This window comes from Echiichthys vipera, assembly GCF_963691815.1.
Source record: "Echiichthys vipera genome assembly, chromosome: 22".
In the NCBI taxonomy this organism is placed as follows: Eukaryota; Metazoa; Chordata; class Actinopteri; order Perciformes; family Trachinidae; genus Echiichthys; species Echiichthys vipera.
Genome location: NC_139847.1, coordinates 5,941,592 through 5,964,047, shown reverse-complemented (window position 1 = coordinate 5,964,047; position 22,456 = coordinate 5,941,592).

The window sequence follows — 22,456 nt, the reverse complement described above, 5'->3', positions numbered from 1 at the left end:
AATGGAAAGCGCAGGGCCATAAATAGGGGGGTAGGCGAAGTCTCAACAAGTGAGCACATAAGGAAAAAAAAAAGGCACACAATTGTTTAAGATCACAGGGTTCCCGACGTCCGATTGCAACGAAACTAGCCCGACTGCACTCAGCACCCATGAAATAGGGGGGCTAGCCCAAGTTTCAAGTCTCTAAACTAACGCTAACCCCTAAACCCTAACCCTAAACCCTAATCCCAAACCCTAACCCTAACCCTCATCTTAAACCCTAACCCTAACCCTAATCTCAAACCCTAACCCTAATCTTAAACCCTAACCCTAACCCTAATCTCAAAGCCTAACCCTAACCCTAATCTCAAACCCTAACCCTAACCCTAACCCTAATCTTAAACACTTACCCTAACCCTAATCTCAAACCCTAACCCTAACCCTAATCTCAAACCCTAACCCTAACCCTAATCTCAAACCCTAACCCTATTTTAAATAGGCCATAACTTTTGATAGGAACGTCGTAGAGAATCCATCTTGGTACCAATGGAAAGCGCAGGGCCATAAATAGGGGGGTAGGCGAAGTCTCAACAAGTGAGCACATAAGGAAAAAAAAAAGGCAAACAATTGTTTAAGATCACAGGGTTCCCGACGTCCGATCGCAACGAAACTAGCCCGACTGCACTCAGCACCCACGAAATAGGGGGGGGGGGGGTAGCCCAAGTTTCAAGTCTCTAAACTAACGCTAACCCCTAAACCCTAACCCTAAACCCTAATATCAAACCCTAACCCTCATCTTAAACCCTAACCCTAACCCTAACCCTAACCCTAATCTCAAACCCTAACCCTAACCCTAATCTCAAACCCTAACCCTAACCCTAATCTCAAACCCTAACCCTAACCCTAATCTCAAACCCTAACCCTAACCCTAATCTCAAACCCTAACCCTAACCCTAATCTTAAACCCTAACCCTAACCCTAATCTCAAACCCTAACCCTAACCCTAATCTCAAACCCTAACCCTTACCCTAATCTCAAACCCTAACCCTAACCCTAATCTCAAACCCTAACCCTAACCCTAACCCTAACCCTAATCTCAAACCCTAACCCTAACCCTAATCTCAAACCCTAACCCTAACCCTAATCTCAAACCCTAACCCTAATCTTAAACCCTAACCCTAACCCCAATCTCAAACCCTGACCCTAACCCTAACCCTAATCTCAAACCCTAACCCTAATCTCAAACCTTAACCCTATTTTAAATAGGCCATAACTTTTGATAGGAACGTCGTAGAGACTCCATCTTGGTACCAATGACAACAAGTGAGCACATAAGGAAAAAAAAAAGGCACACAATTGTTTAAGATCACAGGGTTCCCGACGTCCGATTGCAACGAAACTAGCCCGACTGCACTCAGCACCCACGAAATAGGGGGGGTAGCCCAAGTTTCAAGTCTCTAAACTAACGCTAACCCCTAAACCCTAACCCTAAACCCTAATCTCAAACCCTAACCCTAACCCTAACCCTAATCTTAAACCCTAACCCTAACCCTAATCTCAAACCCTAATCTCAAACCCTAACCCTAACCCTAACCCTAATCTCAAACCCTAACCCTAATCTTAAACCCTAACCCTAACCCTAATTTTAAACCCTAACCCTAACCCTAACCCTAATCTCAAACCCTAACCCTAACCCTAACCCTAATCTCAAACCCTAACCCTAACCCTAATCTTAAACCCTAACCCTAACCCTAATCTTAAACCCTAACCCTAACCCTAACCCTAATCTTAAACCCTAACCCTAACCCTAATCTCAAATCCTAACCCTAACCCTTAACCTAACCCTAATCTCAAACCCTAACCCTAACTCTAATCTTAAACCGTAACCCTAATCTTAAACCCTAACCCTAACCCTAATCTCAAACCCTGACCCTAACCCTAACCCTAATCTCAAACCTTAACCCTATTTTAAATAGGCCATAACTTTTGATAGGAACGTCGTAGAGACTCCATCTTGGTACCAATGGAAAGCGCAGGGCCATAAATAGGGGGGTAGGCGAAGTCTCAACAAGTGAGCACATAAGGAAAAAAAAAAGGCACACAATTGTTTAAGATCACAGGGTTCCCGACGTCCGATTGCAACGAAACTAGCCCGACTGCACTCAGCACCCACGAAATAGGGGGGGTAGCCCAAGTTTCAAGTCTCTAAACTAACGCTAACCCCTAAACCCTAACCCTAAACCCTAATCTCAAACCCTAACCCTAACCCTCATCTTAAACCCTAACCCTAACCCTAATCTCAAACCCTAACCCTAATCTTAAACCCTAACCCTAACCCTAATCTCAAACCTTAACCCTAACCCTAATCTCAAACCCTAACCCTAATCTCAAACCCTAACCCTAACCCTAATCTCAAACCCTAACCCTAACCCTAATCTCAAACCCTAACCCTAACCCTAATCTCAAACCCTAACCCTAATCTTAAACCCTAACCCTAACCCTAATCTCAAACCCTGACCCTAACCCTAACCCTAATCTCAAACCCTAACCCTAATCTCAAACCTTAACCCTATTTTAAATAGGCCATAACTTTTGATAGGAACGTCGTAGAGACTCCATCTTGGTACCAATGGAAAGCGCAGGGCCATAAATAGGGGGGTAGGCGAAGTCTCAACAAGTGAGCACCTAAGGAAAAAAAAAAGGCACACAATTGATTAAGATCACAGGGTTCCCGAAGTCCAATTGCAACGAAACTAGCCCGACTGCACTCAGCACCCACGAAATAGGGGGGGTAGCCCAAGTTTCAAGTCTCTAAACTAACGCTAACCCCTAAACCCTAACCCTAAACTCTAATCTCAAACCCTAACCCTAACCCTCATCTTAAACCCTAACCCTAACCCTAACCCTAACCCTAATCTTAAACCCTAATCCTAACCCTAATCTCAAACCCTAACCCTAACCCTAATCTCAAACCCTAACCCTAACCCTAATCTCAAACCATAACCCTAACCCTAATCTTAAACCCTAACCCTAACCCTAATCTCAAACCCTAACCCTAACCCTAATCTCAAACCCTAACCCTAATCTCAAACCTTAACCCTATTTTAAATAGGCCATAACTTTTGATAGGAACGTCGTAGAGACTCCATCTTGGTACCAATGGAAAGCGCAGGGCCATAAATAGGGGGGTAGGCGAAGTCTCAACAAGTGAGCACATAAGGAAAAAAAAAAGGCACACAATTGTTTAAGATCACAGGGTTCCCGACGTCCGATTGCAACGAAACTAGCCCGACTGCACTCAGCACCCATGAAATAGGGGGGCTAGCCCAAGTTTCAAGTCTCTAAACTAACGCTAACCCCTAAACCCTAACCCTAAACCCTAATCCCAAACCCTAACCCTAACCCTCATCTTAAACCCTAACCCTAACCCTAATCTCAAACCCTAACCCTAATCTTAAACCCTAACCCTAACCCTAATCTCAAAGCCTAACCCTAACCCTAATCTCAAACCCTAACCCTAACCCTAACCCTAATCTTAAACACTTACCCTAACCCTAATCTCAAACCCTAACCCTAACCCTAATCTCAAACCCTAACCCTAACCCTAATCTCAAACCCTAACCCTATTTTAAATAGGCCATAACTTTTGATAGGAACGTCGTAGAGAATCCATCTTGGTACCAATGGAAAGCGCAGGGCCATAAATAGGGGGGTAGGCGAAGTCTCAACAAGTGAGCACATAAGGAAAAAAAAAAGGCAAACAATTGTTTAAGATCACAGGGTTCCCGACGTCCGATCGCAACGAAACTAGCCCGACTGCACTCAGCACCCACGAAATAGGGGGGGGGGGGGTAGCCCAAGTTTCAAGTCTCTAAACTAACGCTAACCCCTAAACCCTAACCCTAAACCCTAATATCAAACCCTAACCCTCATCTTAAACCCTAACCCTAACCCTAACCCTAACCCTAATCTCAAACCCTAACCCTAACCCTAATCTCAAACCCTAACCCTAACCCTAATCTCAAACCCTAACCCTAACCCTAATCTCAAACCCTAACCCTAACCCTAATCTCAAACCCTAACCCTAACCCTAATCTTAAACCCTAACCCTAACCCTAATCTCAAACCCTAACCCTAACCCTAATCTCAAACCCTAACCCTTACCCTAATCTCAAACCCTAACCCTAACCCTAATCTCAAACCCTAACCCTAACCCTAACCCTAACCCTAATCTCAAACCTTAACCCTAACCCTAATCTCAAACCTTAACCCTAACCCTAACCCTAACCCTAACCCTAACCCTAACCCTAACCCTAATCTCAAACCCTAACCCTAACCCTCATCTTAAACCCTAACCCTAACCCTAATCTCAAACCCTAACCCTAATCTTAAACCCTAACCCTAACCCTAATCTCAAACCTTAACCCTAACCCTAATCTCAAACCCTAACCCTAATCTCAAACCCTAACCCTAACCCTAATCTCAAACCCTAACCCTAACCCTAATCTCAAACCCTAACCCTAACCCTAATCTCAAACCCTAACCCTAATCTTAAACCCTAACCCTAACCCTAATCTCAAACCCTGACCCTAACCCTAACCCTAATCTCAAACCCTAACCCTAATCTCAAACCTTAACCCTATTTTAAATAGGCCATAACTTTTGATAGGAACGTCGTAGAGACTCCATCTTGGTACCAATGGAAAGCGCAGGGCCATAAATAGGGGGGTAGGCGAAGTCTCAACAAGTGAGCACCTAAGGAAAAAAAAAAGGCACACAATTGATTAAGATCACAGGGTTCCCGAAGTCCAATTGCAACGAAACTAGCCCGACTGCACTCAGCACCCACGAAATAGGGGGGGTAGCCCAAGTTTCAAGTCTCTAAACTAACGCTAACCCCTAAACCCTAACCCTAAACTCTAATCTCAAACCCTAACCCTAACCCTCATCTTAAACCCTAACCCTAACCCTAACCCTAACCCTAATCTTAAACCCTAATCCTAACCCTAATCTCAAACCCTAACCCTAACCCTAATCTCAAACCCTAACCCTAACCCTAATCTCAAACCATAACCCTAACCCTAATCTTAAACCCTAACCCTAACCCTAATCTCAAACCCTAACCCTAACCCTAATCTCAAACCCTAACCCTAATCTCAAACCTTAACCCTATTTTAAATAGGCCATAACTTTTGATAGGAACGTCGTAGAGACTCCATCTTGGTACCAATGGAAAGCGCAGGGCCATAAATAGGGGGGTAGGCGAAGTCTCAACAAGTGAGCACATAAGGAAAAAAAAAAGGCACACAATTGTTTAAGATCACAGGGTTCCCGACGTCCGATTGCAACGAAACTAGCCCGACTGCACTCAGCACCCATGAAATAGGGGGGCTAGCCCAAGTTTCAAGTCTCTAAACTAACGCTAACCCCTAAACCCTAACCCTAAACCCTAATCCCAAACCCTAACCCTAACCCTCATCTTAAACCCTAACCCTAACCCTAATCTCAAACCCTAACCCTAATCTTAAACCCTAACCCTAACCCTAATCTCAAAGCCTAACCCTAACCCTAATCTCAAACCCTAACCCTAACCCTAACCCTAATCTTAAACACTTACCCTAACCCTAATCTCAAACCCTAACCCTAACCCTAATCTCAAACCCTAACCCTAACCCTAATCTCAAACCCTAACCCTATTTTAAATAGGCCATAACTTTTGATAGGAACGTCGTAGAGAATCCATCTTGGTACCAATGGAAAGCGCAGGGCCATAAATAGGGGGGTAGGCGAAGTCTCAACAAGTGAGCACATAAGGAAAAAAAAAAGGCAAACAATTGTTTAAGATCACAGGGTTCCCGACGTCCGATCGCAACGAAACTAGCCCGACTGCACTCAGCACCCACGAAATAGGGGGGGGGGGGGTAGCCCAAGTTTCAAGTCTCTAAACTAACGCTAACCCCTAAACCCTAACCCTAAACCCTAATATCAAACCCTAACCCTCATCTTAAACCCTAACCCTAACCCTAACCCTAACCCTAATCTCAAACCCTAACCCTAACCCTAATCTCAAACCCTAACCCTAACCCTAATCTCAAACCCTAACCCTAACCCTAACCCTAATCTCAAACCCTAACCCTAACCCTAATCTCAAACCCTAACCCTAACCCTAATCTTAAACCCTAACCCTAACCCTAATCTCAAACCCTAACCCTAACCCTAATCTCAAACCCTAACCCTTACCCTAATCTCAAACCCTAACCCTAACCCTAATCTCAAACCCTAACCCTAACCCTAACCCTAACCCTAATCTCAAACCTTAACCCTAACCCTAATCTCAAACCCTAACCCTAACCCTAACCCTAACCCTAATCTCAAACCCTAACCCCAATCTTAAACCCTAACCCTAACCCTAATCTCAAACCCTAACCCTAACCCTAATCTCAAACCCTAACCCTAACCCTAACCCTAACCCTAATCTCAAACCCTAACCCTAACCCTAATCTCAAAAACTAACCCTAACCCTAATCTTAAACCCTAACCCTAACCCTAATCTTAAACCCTAACCCTAACCCTAACCCTAATCTTAAACCCTAACCCTAATCTCAAACCCTAACCCTAAACCTAAACCTAATCTCAAACCCTAACCCTAACCCTAATCTTAAACCCTAACCCTAATCTTAAACCCTAACCCTAACCCTAATCTCAAACCCTAACCCTAACCCTAATCTCAAACCCTAACCCTAACCCTAATCTCAAACCCTAACCCTAACCCTAACCCTAATCTCAAACCCTAACCCTAACCCTAATCTCAAACCCTAACCCTAACCCTAATCTTAAACCCTAACCCTAACCCTAATCTCAAACCCCGACCCTAACCCTAACCCTAATCTCAAACCTTAACCCTATTTTAAATAGGCCATAACTTTTAATAGGAACGTCGTAGAGACTCCATCTTGGTACCAATGGAAAGCGCAGGGCCATAAATAGGGGGGTAGGCGAAGTCTCAACAAGTGAGCACCTAAGGAAAAAAAAAAGTCACACAATTGTTTAAGATCACAGGGTTCCCGACGTCCGATTGCAACTAAACTAGCCAGACTGCACTCAGCACCCACGAAATAGGGGGGGTAGCCCAAGTTTCAAGTCTCTAAACTAACGCTAACCCCTAAACCCTAACCCTAAACCCTAATCTCAAACCCTAACCCTAACCCTCATCTTAAACCCTAACCCTAACCCTAATCTCAAACCCTAACCCTAACCCTAATCTTAAACCCTAACCCTAACCCTAATCTCAAACCCTAACCCTAACCCTAATCTCAAACCCTAACCCTAACCCTGACCCTAATCTCAAACCCTAACCCTAACCCTAATCTCAAACCCTAACCCTAACCCTAATCTCAAACCCTAACCCTAACCCTAATCTCAAACCCTAACCCTAACCCTAACCCTAATCTCAAACCTTAACCCTATTTTAAATAGGCCATAACTTTTGATAGGAACGTCGTAGAGACTCCATCCTGGTACCAATGGAAAGAGCCATAAATAGGGGGGTAGGCGAAGTCTCAACAAATGAGCACCTAAGGAAAAAAAAAGAGGCACACAATTTTTTAAGATCACAGGGTTCCTGACGTCCGATCGCAACGAAACTAGCCCGACTGCACTCAGCACCCACGAAATAGGGGGGGTTCAACCCACGGCTGCTGCCTCGAGGACCTTCAGCCTCTTTACATGGGGCAACTGCTCATACCAATGTGCCACCGGCTGCCCCTCATCTTTCTCTTTAATAGTTATTTTGGGATGACCTCTTTCAAAAATATTGAAATGACAATGATATTGGAGGCCACATAGGCCTAGTAATTGTCAAAAATGTATGTGTCTTTCAAAATTCTCTTGGACTATGAACATACTGAGGCATAAATCAAACCAGTGTACCTATCTTAGTAAGATGTGTGAGATTCTTCGTTCCAAATGGATTTTCTACCCAGATTGGGTGGTTCATGAAGGTAAACATAGTAAATCCCCTTAAGCCAGCAGTCAAACTAGTTTCTAGGTTCCTTAACGTCATTATGCATCACTTACCTTGCCAAAATAAACTATTGGATTTACAGTCCTGATGTGCTTTCAGGGCAGAAGAGCATTGGCATAGGCAGATTTTTATAACCAGTTATAACTTTAAAACAATATGTTGCAATATGTTGTAACATTTTTTAACTTTAAGAAGGCAACACTCAAGAATTATAATCAGTTTTAAGTCATCATCCATTTTTATTTATATGTACAGTATTGTTGAAACGCAGTGGAGTGGAATTTACAATAATGAACATTTCTACTGCTCATTCTTTGACATTTATATTAGGTTTTGGGACACATTTGAAATATGAAAATTTGAATTATTTGTCAATGATACACGATAAGACAAAAGCAAATAGTTTAGAGACAAAATAATAAAAATGTAGAATGTAGATGTTTAAAATGAAGGGGCAAGAGTTGTTTGTGGTAAGCAGATGTCAGGGTGTGTTGTCATTTATGCAAACATCACTGACTGCAAATTTACATTTTCTCATGTACCAAAGCAAATTATCCAGTACAGTATGTGATTGGTAATGCTCAGTCAGATATATTAAGTAAGTTGGGGTGTATCGGTCATAATTGTATTTTATATTAAGATTGTTAAAGCCTTGACTCTGGTATTGCCTCCAAAGCCATGAATTGGAGTCAGTACATTTGGATTCTCAGGGGTAAGTCGTCTTAAAATACACATTTTATTATTTTAACTATTATTTTTTAAATTTTTTAATGTAATATATTATTGCTATTTAATAACTTTTTAAACTTTTCCTCTTTAATCTGTTCAAATCTTTTTATATGGCTTCTCAAAAGCCCTATTACATGAGAATGTGATATATACTGGTTTTTTTTTAATTTTGCCAATACGGGGTAGGAAACTATTTTTAAAAACTGGGAGACATTGCTTCAAGTTAATTGTCGTTTTGTGTGAGTATTGTCAGTCTTTTTTTTTACACAAACTCCGGAGAAACATATACTGGATTTCTTTGGCTGCTACATTATGGGTTTATTAGAGCACTTTTGTCGGATAAAATTGATGCAGACCTAACCAGGCAGCAATTTTCAGCCTTAAAACAAAACAATTACCTAAAAGAGGCTCCAAAACCTGCAAAGTGAGTGTTTATTCTTGGCATGTCGCCACTATGTGTCTTTTGAAAAAGCGTTAATCGGAAATATTTGTCAATGCAAGTTGAATATGACAAGCTTTTATAGCAAACGGGTTGTTTTTAGACACATATAAGGCACAACTCATTTCTTGTGTTATGATTTATTTTGTCATCCTTTGCTCACACCTTTGAATATGAGCTTTTCATCAACTGCTGAATCAGGATACCTCTTCTCTGTTCTCTATTAAAATGGATTAGTCCAAAGTATAACTAACATACTGTATATGAAAACTACTTTCAATATCATTTAATAAATGAGCGCACATCTCAAACTATATGTTAACTAATTATTTAACAGGCATTTCCCTCATGCAGATATCTGGAGCTCTGGCAGGTACTACTGTTTTTACTAACTGTCCACCAATATGATCAGCACATTCTGTGATTTTCTGGACTAATAATACATTTTTTTTGCCAATGAGGTACTCTTCTCCAAAATGTGGCACTGAATCGAAAAGCTGTGCAGTCCTCACAAGGCCACGCCTATGGTGCTGCTGATGGGGCAGTTGACGGGAAGAAAGACGAGAGATTTTATAGGCAATCCTGTACTCTTACTGAAGAAGAGACTGATCCCTGGTGGAGGGTAGACTTGCAGAATGTGTATAAAATTAGTGCTGTGACGATAACCAACTCAGATCAACCTGACAACAGGATGGATGGGGTGGAAATCTGGATTGGAAACTCAATAAATGAGATCATTGACACCAAAAACATCAGGTGAAACAGCTTGATTCAGACCTGTGTAATGCAGTCCCCATGATAATAACAGCCTTTTGTCCTCCTCATCTTCTCTGTTTTTCTCACACAAAAGGTGTGCGGTCATCTCTCACATCCCAAAAGGACACACAGTCTACCTTTCATGCAGCGCCACAGAGGGACGGTACGTCACCGTGCTTCTTCCAGGAAGCAAGAAGATCCTAAGCCTCTGCGAAGTTGAGGTCTTCTCTGTAAACCATGGTAATGATACAAAATATGTCTAGTAGCTCAAGAACTCTGAAGCCTGGGGCCCAAAACATTCGATCACTTCTAGACATTTGGGTTAGAGGCATTAGCAAGATAGCCTCGTGAGACCATTCTGATCTTGTAAGCTCCATGTATTCTACTCGTGTATCAGTTTAAGTGTGTAAGCTCCATGTATTCTACTCGTAAATCAGTTTAAGTGTGACGCAACACATGCAAATCCGATCTGATCTAGACACATTTTTAGACAGCAGTAGCCCTAATTCTGTTAACTGCTCGCTAACGCTTTTTTTTTCTTGAATCCTTCTGTTGAAATATGGACCGGACACCTGAAATTGTGCCTTTTTTTCATAAATTTGAGTTGCACAAACACAAATATCCATTATCGACATGTTGTTTACTTTCTAAGCTTTGCCTCAACGCTCTATTCGTACGTCACCTTTATTTTCGCCCCTTCCCAAAAGATCTCCAAACGAGAGTTCCCAGATAGATATGCTGAGCAAATGCGTATCATGTGAATCAATCCAGTGTCTTTTTGTAGTCGATGTTAACTCATTTCTATTCATGAGTTAGGGTTATTTTGCCCAAAAGTAGCAAGTAGTGTCATTTTTTGAAATGCAAGAGTAATTTCTTCAAGACCATTTAAAACAACCAGTACAGCTTTTGATATTTATCCACATATATGTGTTGCTACTTCTTATAGACATAGCTATTTCTCTGGCTGTGGCACAGCAAGATGACTTACCTTTTAATCCTGCATTCCTTCCTGCATGATTGGTCAATTGTCTCTCCAGAAAGAAACAGCAGCCAGTGAGCACCAGACCTAATTGAATAGTTAAATAAATCAGAGATGTGGCTGACAATTTAGTGGTGTTGAACCAGACTACCTGTCCTCCTAAATGATTATTATCTTCTCCCGTATTTGCAACAACGCGTTGGCTTGAATTGTTTTTCCTGAAAATACCCTTTCACTACTTTCAATGTTCATGCACTTTATGCACTGTTATTATGATAACATGCAAGACCAACCACAAGGAATGATAAATCTACCTATCTGTATATTTTTGTTTCAAGCATATCCTTTCTCCAATGTGGCATTGAAAGGAGATGCCACACAGTCATCAACGCTCTCTTTCGCTGCTGCCTTCAAAGCCATCGATGGGAGACGGAACTCAGACTACAGCAGTGGGTCCTGTAGCCACACTGCAGAGTATGAGACCAACCCCTGGTGGAGGGTGGACCTGCAACGAACATTCATTGTCACATCTGTCAAAGTCACAAATAGGGGAGACTGCTGTGCTGAGAGACTGGATGGAGCTGAGATCCGAATTGGGAATTCATTGGAGAACAACGGAAACAAAAACTCCAGGTACTGACGAGAATTTCAGGACATGCCGCATTCCATCATAACGAGTAGTGGCATGAAAAAAAAAATAGCTTCCCATTAACAGGGTTACAAGGCAACCTTTGACCTAGTTAGCTACTGCTAGAGAATCCATTTAAATCCCCTCTCATCTCATTTTCTCATCTTCTACCGCTTATCCGGAATCGGGTCGTGGGGGCAACAGCTCTAGCAGGGGAACCCAAATTTCCCTTTCCCTGGCCACATAACCCAGCTCTAACTTGGGGATCCCATACTAGCCTTTCCTAGTGTATAATTATTGTGATATTCTTATAGTTTGGGCATAGCAACTTGTTAACAAAAAATGTGAAACTCTCCTCCTGTCGGCAACCATTTTTAAATGTAATTAAAGAGAACTTTAAAATGCAGACTTGTGTCCGGGTTTCAGGACTTCATGTTGTTCTCTTTTAATGAGAAACCCACAGGATAAACACATCTATTCCCCCCACTCCCTTCACTCAGGTGTGTTACCATCTCTCACATCGAAGCGGGTAAAACCAACACATACCACTGTGATGGAGGCAGCATGGAGGGTCGCTTTGTGAATGTAATTATCCCTGGAAATGGGAAGATCCTCACCCTGTGCGAAGTGGAGGTGTATGCCACCCCAGCAGGTACAACTGTAACTGACTGGCTTTAATTTATTGACGAAACAACAGTCTGATGTAGATGCATTTCTCTTTTTTTCACTTTAGTGGAACCTCTACTTAACGTGGCATTAAAGAAGTCAGCATCACAGTCATCGACCTCAATGTATTCGGCGCATAAGGCTGTCAGTGGGTGTAGAGGTGGAAACATTAATGATGGATGCTGTAGCAATACTTTTTTTCGAAACAGTCCCTGGTGGATAGTAGACTTGTCAGCTGTGCACAAGGTTAGTGCTGTCACCATCACCAATAGACAAGACTGTTGCGCTAATAGGATTACGGGGGCAGAGATACGAATTGGGAATACATCATCGTACTCTACCAAAAACCCCAGGTGAGGAATAATGTCTACAATTGGAATATTTGTCAATGAATAACTACAGATTATGAGTTTATTTTGATTTAGCTGCACAACAACACAATAAAGCGCTGCCTTTTACATTTTAGAGAAATGTTCCCTAAAATATAAGTTTAATATTCTCACAGGGGTTAGTAAAGATAAAATTGCACCACTAATCTTCCATCATGTATCTCTCTCTCCATCAGATGTGGTACTATCTCATCAACAGCAGGTACCTCAACATACACCTTAGATTGTGCAGGCATGAAAGGTCGCTACGTCGCAGTGTCCATTCCAGGATATCCTAAGTACTTGACACTGTGTGAAGTGGAGGTGTTTGCTTCTCTGACAGGTATGGTCCTTGAGCAGTAGATGGGAATCGAACAAAAAACAAACAGAAAAACTACCTATAAATAGTCGATTAGGTCTGAAGCTGTTTTAGTATTAATATTATTGGGTTCTAAAGCTGTTATATTTGATATATGTTATTTTGTTTTTGCTAAGACTTTAGCTGATGAACATCAAGTAAAATTTTATTTCAAGTTTCACTTAAAGTTTATTACATCAGATAATGTAATAGCTTGATAAGGTGTGGCTTGAGTCCATTGGCTCTTTGGTCACAAGGCCAGGGCCTATATTCCCAAATAATTCGATCTTCCTAGGAGGACCGAACGTTCCTGATTGAGATTGTCCCTTGAAAAGCAGCTTCCATCTCACCTTCCTAGGTTGTCAACTGTTCATGTGGTTGAAATTGAAATTATCACATCTAATAAATACTTAGGCTTTCTAATTGATGAGAAATTGAAACTGAAATTGTGTTTCTTTCGTTTTTTTGTAAAGAAATAAATCATGTTTTTCATTGCAAGTCAGAAAACACTTGATCATGATAACCTTTCTACCCTTGTTGGACTATGGAGACCTGCTTTTTATGAACAGTACTGATCAGTTTTTAAAGAAGTTGGATACTGTAAACCACTGTGATTTGTGTTTTATTACTGGTTGCAGCTATCATGTGCATCACTGTTCCTTATATGCCATCTTTGTATGTCGGTAGACTCTCTCACTGGTTGACTTTATAAATCTGTTCTTGGACTTCTTCCTACATATTTGTGTTGCACATGTGTAGAAACCTCAGCCATTACGACCTACATCATACAGATCAGGTCCCCAGAGTCAGAACAGAACTGTGAATGAAGGCTTTTACATTTTCTACCCCGACCCCCTGGATCGATGTGCAGAAGGACTTGAAATTGAAACATCTCGTAGCTCTGGGGGAATTTAAGCCACTTTTGTTTTCCTGTAGTGTGTGATCGTATTTTATTGGTGTCTTGTGTGTTTGGTGTAACCATTTGGGTTTTGTACTGCCGTCTTGGCCAGGTTACTCATGGAAAAGAGGTTTTAAATCTCATTGAGTTTTTTTTATCTCGTTAAATAAAGGATATTGATTGATTTAGCACTAAAATACTTTGTGGCAACAGCCCTGACAGGTGTTGATTCTCTGGCCTTTCAATGTTCATTTTTCAGTTTAGAACCAAAACTCCTCAAGCAACTTAAGTTTCAAAAGGAGCTCGCACCAAATAAATGTATCAAAAATGATTTCCGTCAACTGAAACTTAACAAGATTCCTTCTCTTCTGCAGTGCCAGAAACTACCATTCCTTCTCCTTCTATCTCTCCTCCTTCTCCTCCTTCTGTGAGCATGCTGCTGAGTGGCAGGCATGTGACGGTGGTGGGAGCGAGGCTCTGTTGGTCCGATGCTCTGCTCTTCTGTAGACGTCACCACTGGGACCTGCTAAGCCTTCGCAGCCAGGAAGAGCAGAGCGAGGTGGAGCAGCTCCTGAGCCGCAATCACTTCCCCCTCACAGACTACGTCTGGCTGGGATTGCGCAGGTACTCTACACTGACATTGACACTTTAGAGATTAAGTTGATGAAGCTGTATGAAAAAGCAGGTAGGCACTCAAAGTCTCACTCAAGCACAAGTGAACATCACATAATATTTAGTGCCAGATTTCACATGTACATGATGGCCTATGTGACAATCATCTGCGTCAATGTATATCTTTTCAAAGCCATCAGACTCCATCAACAAAAACCTTACCCTGCAGAACACTGGGGTTGCAGGAGTTTGTGTTATTGTGTTTCTTTGGTGAATGTCAGTGGCTATGTTCCATAGTAACCGCCTCGGTATGTGCAGATAGTCGGACCAGGAAGACCTATTTTATGATCAACATTATTAACTATTTTAAAATATGTGTCTATAACTTTCATATTGCCATACTTGATGATCAGTTGCTAAGGGGCATTGTTTGACCCCCCTGTTTTGAGCTGTTGCTTCAATATACAATTCAAAAGCTTAGAATTTATTAAACTAACCTTCAATAAACACCCTGAATTTCTATGTTTATGTTTTGTATGCTACCAGTCTCCTGCATTACACCATGGATTTCTTTTAAAAATGAAGAAGGTTGCCTTCGTGGTGAAGGTCCAAGTTTCCATGCCCTGTCCTCTTTGCATATGTTTACAGGATTTGAATTTTGCAAATGTATAAGACACAGGTCTTTGAGTCAAATATTTGTGTCCTCATATTTGCTAGTTTGCATTGATTTCATTCCAGAGCAGATGTGCATGGATGCTTTGCTAACTGATCTTACTGAAGCCACACCCTAAATCTAAATCTACTCAGAGAGACTTGTTTTGTGAACTGTCAGCAACTTAATCTCATAGGAGTTGGTTTCAGTTGTTCAATAAAGCAAAAACATTTTCTGGTTTCATCTTTCCAAGTGTGGGGGTTTGCTTATATATTTTGAATTGAGTATCTCTGGGGTTTAGACTGTGGTCGGACAAAACAAAGCATTCTGAGCTGTCACCTTGAGCTTGTGGAGAGCTTTTACTGTGTCTTTGACATTGCATCGACTGAAATACATAACAGTATTTATGCTTGATGCCTGTTGCTGAGGGGGTTTGTGCAGCCAGAAACCACTGTATAGTTCACAAGAAGCAACATTTTATCAAAGCGTAAATCTGTTAATAAATCTATTTGGCAGATACATAATGAGCGACAGGTGGTTCTGGATGTCCAGCGACTCCATGAAATTCACCAAATGGCTGCAAAATTCTGCCCCTCACCGTTACTCCAACCCCTGCGGAGGCATGGCCAGAGGGGAGCTCTACCTGTGGGAGGACCAGCCTTGTGAGGAGCCCCTCAACTTCATCTGCCAATCAGGTACAGTAGGGGTTAAATCTCACATCCTGCACGGATTTGACTTCACCACAATACCTTCACAAGCTCTTTCTGTCCCTTAGGTGGTATGGCGGGAGCACAGAGAGTGTCTTTCTACAGCACCAACGAAGCCACAAGTCCTTAGTAAGGGTTCACAATATTGGAACCGTAGAGTGTATAAACGAAGTAGACGTAGCCACCACCAATTGGTTTGAGGATGAGCTTGGCCAGAGCCATGGTAGTTTTTTTGAGCCAGGAGTAAGCAGAAGGAGGAGCTGGGGAAGTGCTAACCCAGTGTTGGTTCAATAGCACTGTGCTAAGCTAAACGCTGAATTGGGGGGAAACTTTGCAGATCCATCTGCATGTGCTGCCTGTGCTGCAGTGACTCGAAGCTGGTTGAAAATCAAAGTTTCCCTCACGTCACCAGCTAACGCCACCTAGCTTGGTTAGCAAGGTGCAACTGAATGCTGACAAAGGCATTTTTAGGCAAATACATTGTTACAATTAACTTGTGAGAGAGTCAAAGCTCTACGAAGTAATAACATACAACGCCAAAAAACAAGTTCACAGCTTTTTTACAGGGTTATGGCTACAAATTGCCTCTATCCTGTCGTAACCCTGGTAGTCTTGCATTGCCAGAATGCCGGTAACATCCTGGTATAGAAAAAGGCCTGTTTATATTTCTTTAAACCCATCACATTGGTCTTAGGCAGCGCTAAGCCCCAGATAGCAGATGGAGCCTCTATACCAGGCTTCGTACCCTCCATCCAGTAAGCCAAACTGCTACCATGGTAACTTGTCGATCACAATGTAGCCACGCCCTAAAGCTAACAGCTAATACAACCATAATGTGGAAAATAAACAGTATATTATAATCTATAGGGTCTGTGGTCTATACATCTATAGACTTATATACAATCAGACTCCTTTTTGCAACCAGTGGAGTCGCCCCATGCCCGACATTAGAAAGAATGCAGGTTTAAAGCACTTCTGGCTTCACCTTTCAGATCCAAAAGCTACGTCCACTGCTTTTATACAGTCTGTGATTGGAACCTGTATATATATATTATAATTTAGAAATAGTTATTTTGAAATGTGTGCACTACTAGAGTTATATCTAGATCAGTCTCATACTCCTGGATGCATTCATATTTTCATTTTATTTCTTCATATGTTGGTTAGAGTCACTGTAAGCTCATGTAACCATGTTATTGCATTTCTGCTGTGGGGCTCCTTGCGTGGTCTCTGTTAACAATACACATATTACACTGAGTTGAAGTCCCACATGAACCACCGAGTTAATGTTTATGATATATACTAATAACGATATCAGGATACTAGAAATGTTTTGAGCGTGACATATTTTTATCCCTCAGTAAGATGTAGAGTAGCAGTGCCTTGCCTAAATATTTGAATATTCTGTATGCTATGTGTGAAAGACCTTGGAGATGTGAATTGCAGCACTATACTATATCAATAGCAATGTTCACCACATCAAAAGTAGTTGGATTTGCATTATTCCTGGAAAAAAACTGGATCCTGTGTCATATTTAATTTTGAAATTGTCCTTTAGGAAGGAAAAAAATAAATCAATAAATATCCAAGGTGTCTCATTTTAGACGGGGGTTAATAAAGCTGCATAACTGAACTGCTGAACTGAGTAAAGTTAATACTAATCAAACAGAAAAAAAGAAAGAATATGGAAATAAACATTAGTCAAGCAGTTATAGTGTCAGGAATGTTGAACAGTGGAAGTTTACGATCGGTCGGCTCAGTTGAATCACTCACAACACATTCTCCAGCGTGGTTGACCTGGGACAAGCATCACTCAATCATATGTTGTCTGCCATGAGATCCGCCACAATCCTGTGGGCGTGAAGGAATGTGAACTGTGAAATGCAATCAATTCACTATATGGACTAAGCCTGAGATGAAGGACAGACCAACACACCCTTAGCTGGGAAACTACCTGGTTTTTCTTGTCCTTATTGACAATTGATGTCTTTACCAGGTGTGTAGGTGTGTGTTTGTGTGTGTGTAGGTGTGTGTGTGTGTGTGTGTGTGTGTGTGTGTGTGTGTGTGTGTGTGTGTGTGTGTGTGTGTGTGTGTGTGTGTGTGTGTGTGTGTGTGTGTGTGTGTGTGTGTGTGTGTGTGTGCTGAGAGTCGTAATTTTTACCCGACACTGAAACATCTTGAGCAGCAACATTCAGTAACAGTTCAACAGGATAGAGTGCTTTCAAAACCAAATGTGTAAACTAAAAAAAACAAAGTCATGTAGTTTCGGCACACAGTAAGAAATGATGTCATCCCTGTGCTCCGCTCTGTAGCTGAGCCGGAGACAAATGTGTATTTTATCAAACAATATCTACGAACGAATGAGTGAATGAGTGAATGAACTGACTCAACTTTGAACATAGAATATAGATGAAGCACCAAAGGCAATAAACCTCAACATGAATATATTCAATGTGTACAATACATTGCAAAACAATATACAAGCAACACAAAATTAAGTATTCAAATATATTACATGTTCGAGAAGGAGCAGGAAGAAGTTTGCACTTGTTTGTTCCTACCCCTTTATTCACTATTCATCATAATTCATATTTAAACACTTATATACCCCAATATGTTAGAAATAAACACTTATCCCTGTTTTAACCCAATATGCTATAAATATAAACACTTATCCCTGTTTTATATATAACCCAATATGCTATAAATATAAACACTTATCCCTGTTTTATATACAACCCAATGTGCTATAAATATAAACACTTATCCCTGTTTTATATACAACCCAATATGCTATAAATATAAATACATATCCCTGTTTTAACCCAATATGTTAGAAATATAAACACTTATCCTTGTTTTATATACAACCATATATGTTATAAATATAAACACTTATCCTTGTTTTAACCCAATATGCTAGAAATATAAACACTTATCCCTGTTTTATATACAACCCAATATGCTATAAATATAAATGCTTATCCCTGTTTTATATATAACCCAATATGTTAGAAATATAAACACTTATCCCTGTTTTATATACAACCCAATATGCTATAAATATAAATGCTTATCCCTGTTTTATATATAACCCAATGTGCTATAAATATAAACACTTATCCCTGTTTTATATACAACTTAATATGCTATAAATATAAACGCTTATCCCTGTTTTATATACAACCCAATATGCTATAAATATGAATACTTATCCCTGTTTTAACCCAATATGTTATAAATAGAAACACTTATCCCTGTTTTAACCCAATATGCTATAAATATAAACACTTATCCTTGTTTTATATACAACCCAATATGCTATAAATATAAACACTAATCCCTGTTTTAACCAAATATGCTATAAATATAAACACTTATCCCTGTTTTATATATAACCCAATATGCTATAAATAAAAACACTTATCCCTGTTTTAACCCAATATGCTATAAATATAAACACTTATCCCTGTTTTATATACAACCCATGCTTTATATATAACCAAATATCCCTGTTTTATATACAACCAAATATGCTATAAATATAAACAATTAAACTATTTTGTTATAAAATATAGTCAGAGATTATAATACATTATATTATATGATTTTAAAGAGGGAAGTGTTTTGCCTCCATCTATTGTAGTAAAGATCATGTGTAAATAAAATATAATTAACGTCTGAATTCCATGTAGTTTGTTTTAATTTGAGGGCCCAGGGCTGCCGTCGAATACTCAGCAGAATTAGGTTTTTCAACACTTCTCCTCGACCTCGATGGAAAATGTCCTGAGGTCAAGAAAGAAGGAGAACTCGTAATAAAAGCATTCAAGAAAAGCGACATTCTGCTGCGTCATTATGCAACGGACCATGTTATGCTGATGGGTTAGGTGTGGTGTTTGGTGGGTTATGATCTGCTTTAAATTGGTGAAGGTTGGGCCGGTGTGCCGAAGCCCCCTTCCTTAGCTTTTAGAGAATTCCTGCTTTTATCCCTCGCTGCCACTCAGATACTCTGGGTCACTTCATTCAGGAACCTTTCTAAGCTGAAAAGATTTCACAACCACAGCCCTGGTGTCAGGCACGCTCGCTCGCCGTCACGCTCACTCAGCTTTTCCTGCAATGACAAGTCAAAATGTCGAAAGTGTGACGGAGCACCAGACAGGTATAGGCTACTACTTCTTCTGAAGCGAGCACCTTCCCTCCCCTCCCTTTACTTTTCCATCATTGCAACATCACACAATAAACACAAGGCGGTGCTGTTGGACTGTTGCGGTATGTTCCAAAACTGTTCCATGCCTTCAGTCCAAACACAAACCATAGAGGTTAAATTTAGCAATGCTATGGCAACCAGCTTGGCACAATTATGGGACAAATAAAAGACAGAAGAAATAGTGAGTTATGGTAATCGTAAAATGTGGCTTTATACGTTTATAAAACATAAGATATAAACATTTCTCCACTGCAGCTCTACCGGATGGCGTTAACACAAGGCTTACATAGGAAAACAGTGCAATGTGAATTTTAAACACAGTACGTTATGTTCCATCTGAGGTGAAGTCATTTAATTACAAAATGACAGCTGTTATGGAAAGCTGGTGAGCCTGAGGATACCCCCCCCCCCCCCCTCCTGAGTGGATAGATAGCAACTATAGGTGAGTGATTACATTGCTTTAAAAGGTTCAAATACCTTTGTAAAGGTTTGTTACTGAATGGAATATAACACTTTACATTTAAGAGGCTGCATGACGTAGACCGTATCCTCGGACACTATTTATAAATCCCCTAAATAATGAACTGTACGTCCTGTTTTATATCAGACTTTTGGGAGGTTAAACTGAGGGGACAGTCACATTTATGAACCCACCAAACATGTTTAACATGTTATTAGCAAGTAGCTTTAAAGAGGCCGCCCGCATCAGTTTATTTGTCACGGCGAGCACTACTTCAGCAAGTGGTTATTATGTGACTCCTGCCCGGGGGAGCTGTTTAAATTAAAGTCTGAGGAAGTAGCTCCCTGATGATGTCATCAGGGTAATCCCAGTTTGGGACAGAAAGTGTGTGTAACAAACTGGGTCGTAGTGTGAATGACACAGGCGTTTAAGGAAGTTTAACGGAACTAGGAATGTTATTTATCTTTACAGGCTGTCACCCTTTGTCCTAACTTTGTTTACTAAAATCAGTCTTTAATATTATAACTTAAGTATAACTTAACAAACATATTGTGGGTGACAATATACTGTACTTAAAGGTCGAATATGGAGAAGGAGCAGAACAACACCAGCTGTCTCAAGATCCTTGTCATAACAACAAAAAATAATTTCAGCAGTCGGGTTGCCAGGTTCGTTGCCCAGTGTGTCAAACGATCAGCCTTCTCCAAGTCAAGTGATGAGTCATTCAGGGTAACAACTCATTTTGACTAATCAATTAATTTGACAACAGTATTTACCGTTCCAGTCTTCAACTGGAAGTCTCTCTCTGAATGCTGTGTAATCGATTAGCTAGCTCTCAACCCAACATGTTTCCTTGTTTCTGTGAACAACGGACAACTCTGGCAACCCTGGCGATTCCCAACGCTATTGTCTGGTACAATGTAAACAGAACGTGACTTAAAGTAATTGTCAAACCTGCCAAAAAAAGATTAAACATATTAAATACGACTAAATATTTTTTATGGAGAAAGCTATTCTTTCATTCTGTACCGCATAAAACGCCCGTGGGTGTATTTTTTATTTTTGATATAGCTGTTATGGGGCGGCCGATGGCTGAGTGGTTAGAGCAGTCGTCTCATGTAAAGAGGCTAAAGGTCCTCGAGGCAGTGGCCGTGCCCTTTGCTGTATGCCCCCCCCCTCTCTCTCACCCTATTTCCTGTCTGTCCTATCTAATAAAAGGGTTGAAATTTGCCAAAAAATAATCTTTGAAAAGAAAATATTAGAAAAAAAGCTTTAATAAAGATTTTATATATTCAACCTTAAATAAACACTATTTTGACATTTATGTGAAAGTGCCCTTTTGGCCCCAAATGTGAACAAAGTGTGTTCAGGGTCTGGTCTTTTGGCTCTCGGTTTATAACTCTGGATTGGTTTCGAATTCACATGAACCATTTTGGCAGCAGTAAAAGCTCATCAAGAGCTCTATATTGATATATATATATATAACTAATTTTTGTCCAAAATGTTACTTACTCACATACACTTAATCAGTGTACAAAATATGATGACATTGTTACAGTCTGTTACATTTGGTTGCCTGTCAGTTGTGTCACATCCCCTATGAGCAGTTCTTTTTAGATCTTGGTTGTTCCTATTAATATATATTTTGACCGGAGGAAGGATGTTAGTCATCGGAAATTCTGGTGAAAACCCTCTGAACGCCTGGATCTAAGTTATCAGTGAAACAAGCTGAGCAAATGTGGCAGCTTGGCTTGCAGCCCCTCCAGGATGTCCTTTGTCCATCGAACAACGTCGGAGAAACACCAGTGTTTTTACCACACTGGTCATTTGTTCTGAAGAGGAGGGGACCTCTGCGGTAAAAACCTCCTGAATGACGAACACTGAAGGAACCCTAACAGGGAGAAATTACAGTGACCGCAGTGGTGGCGAGGACAACAACTCCCATGATCCCACGTTACTACACAATGTCCCCAAACTCCGTCTTGATTGAGAGAC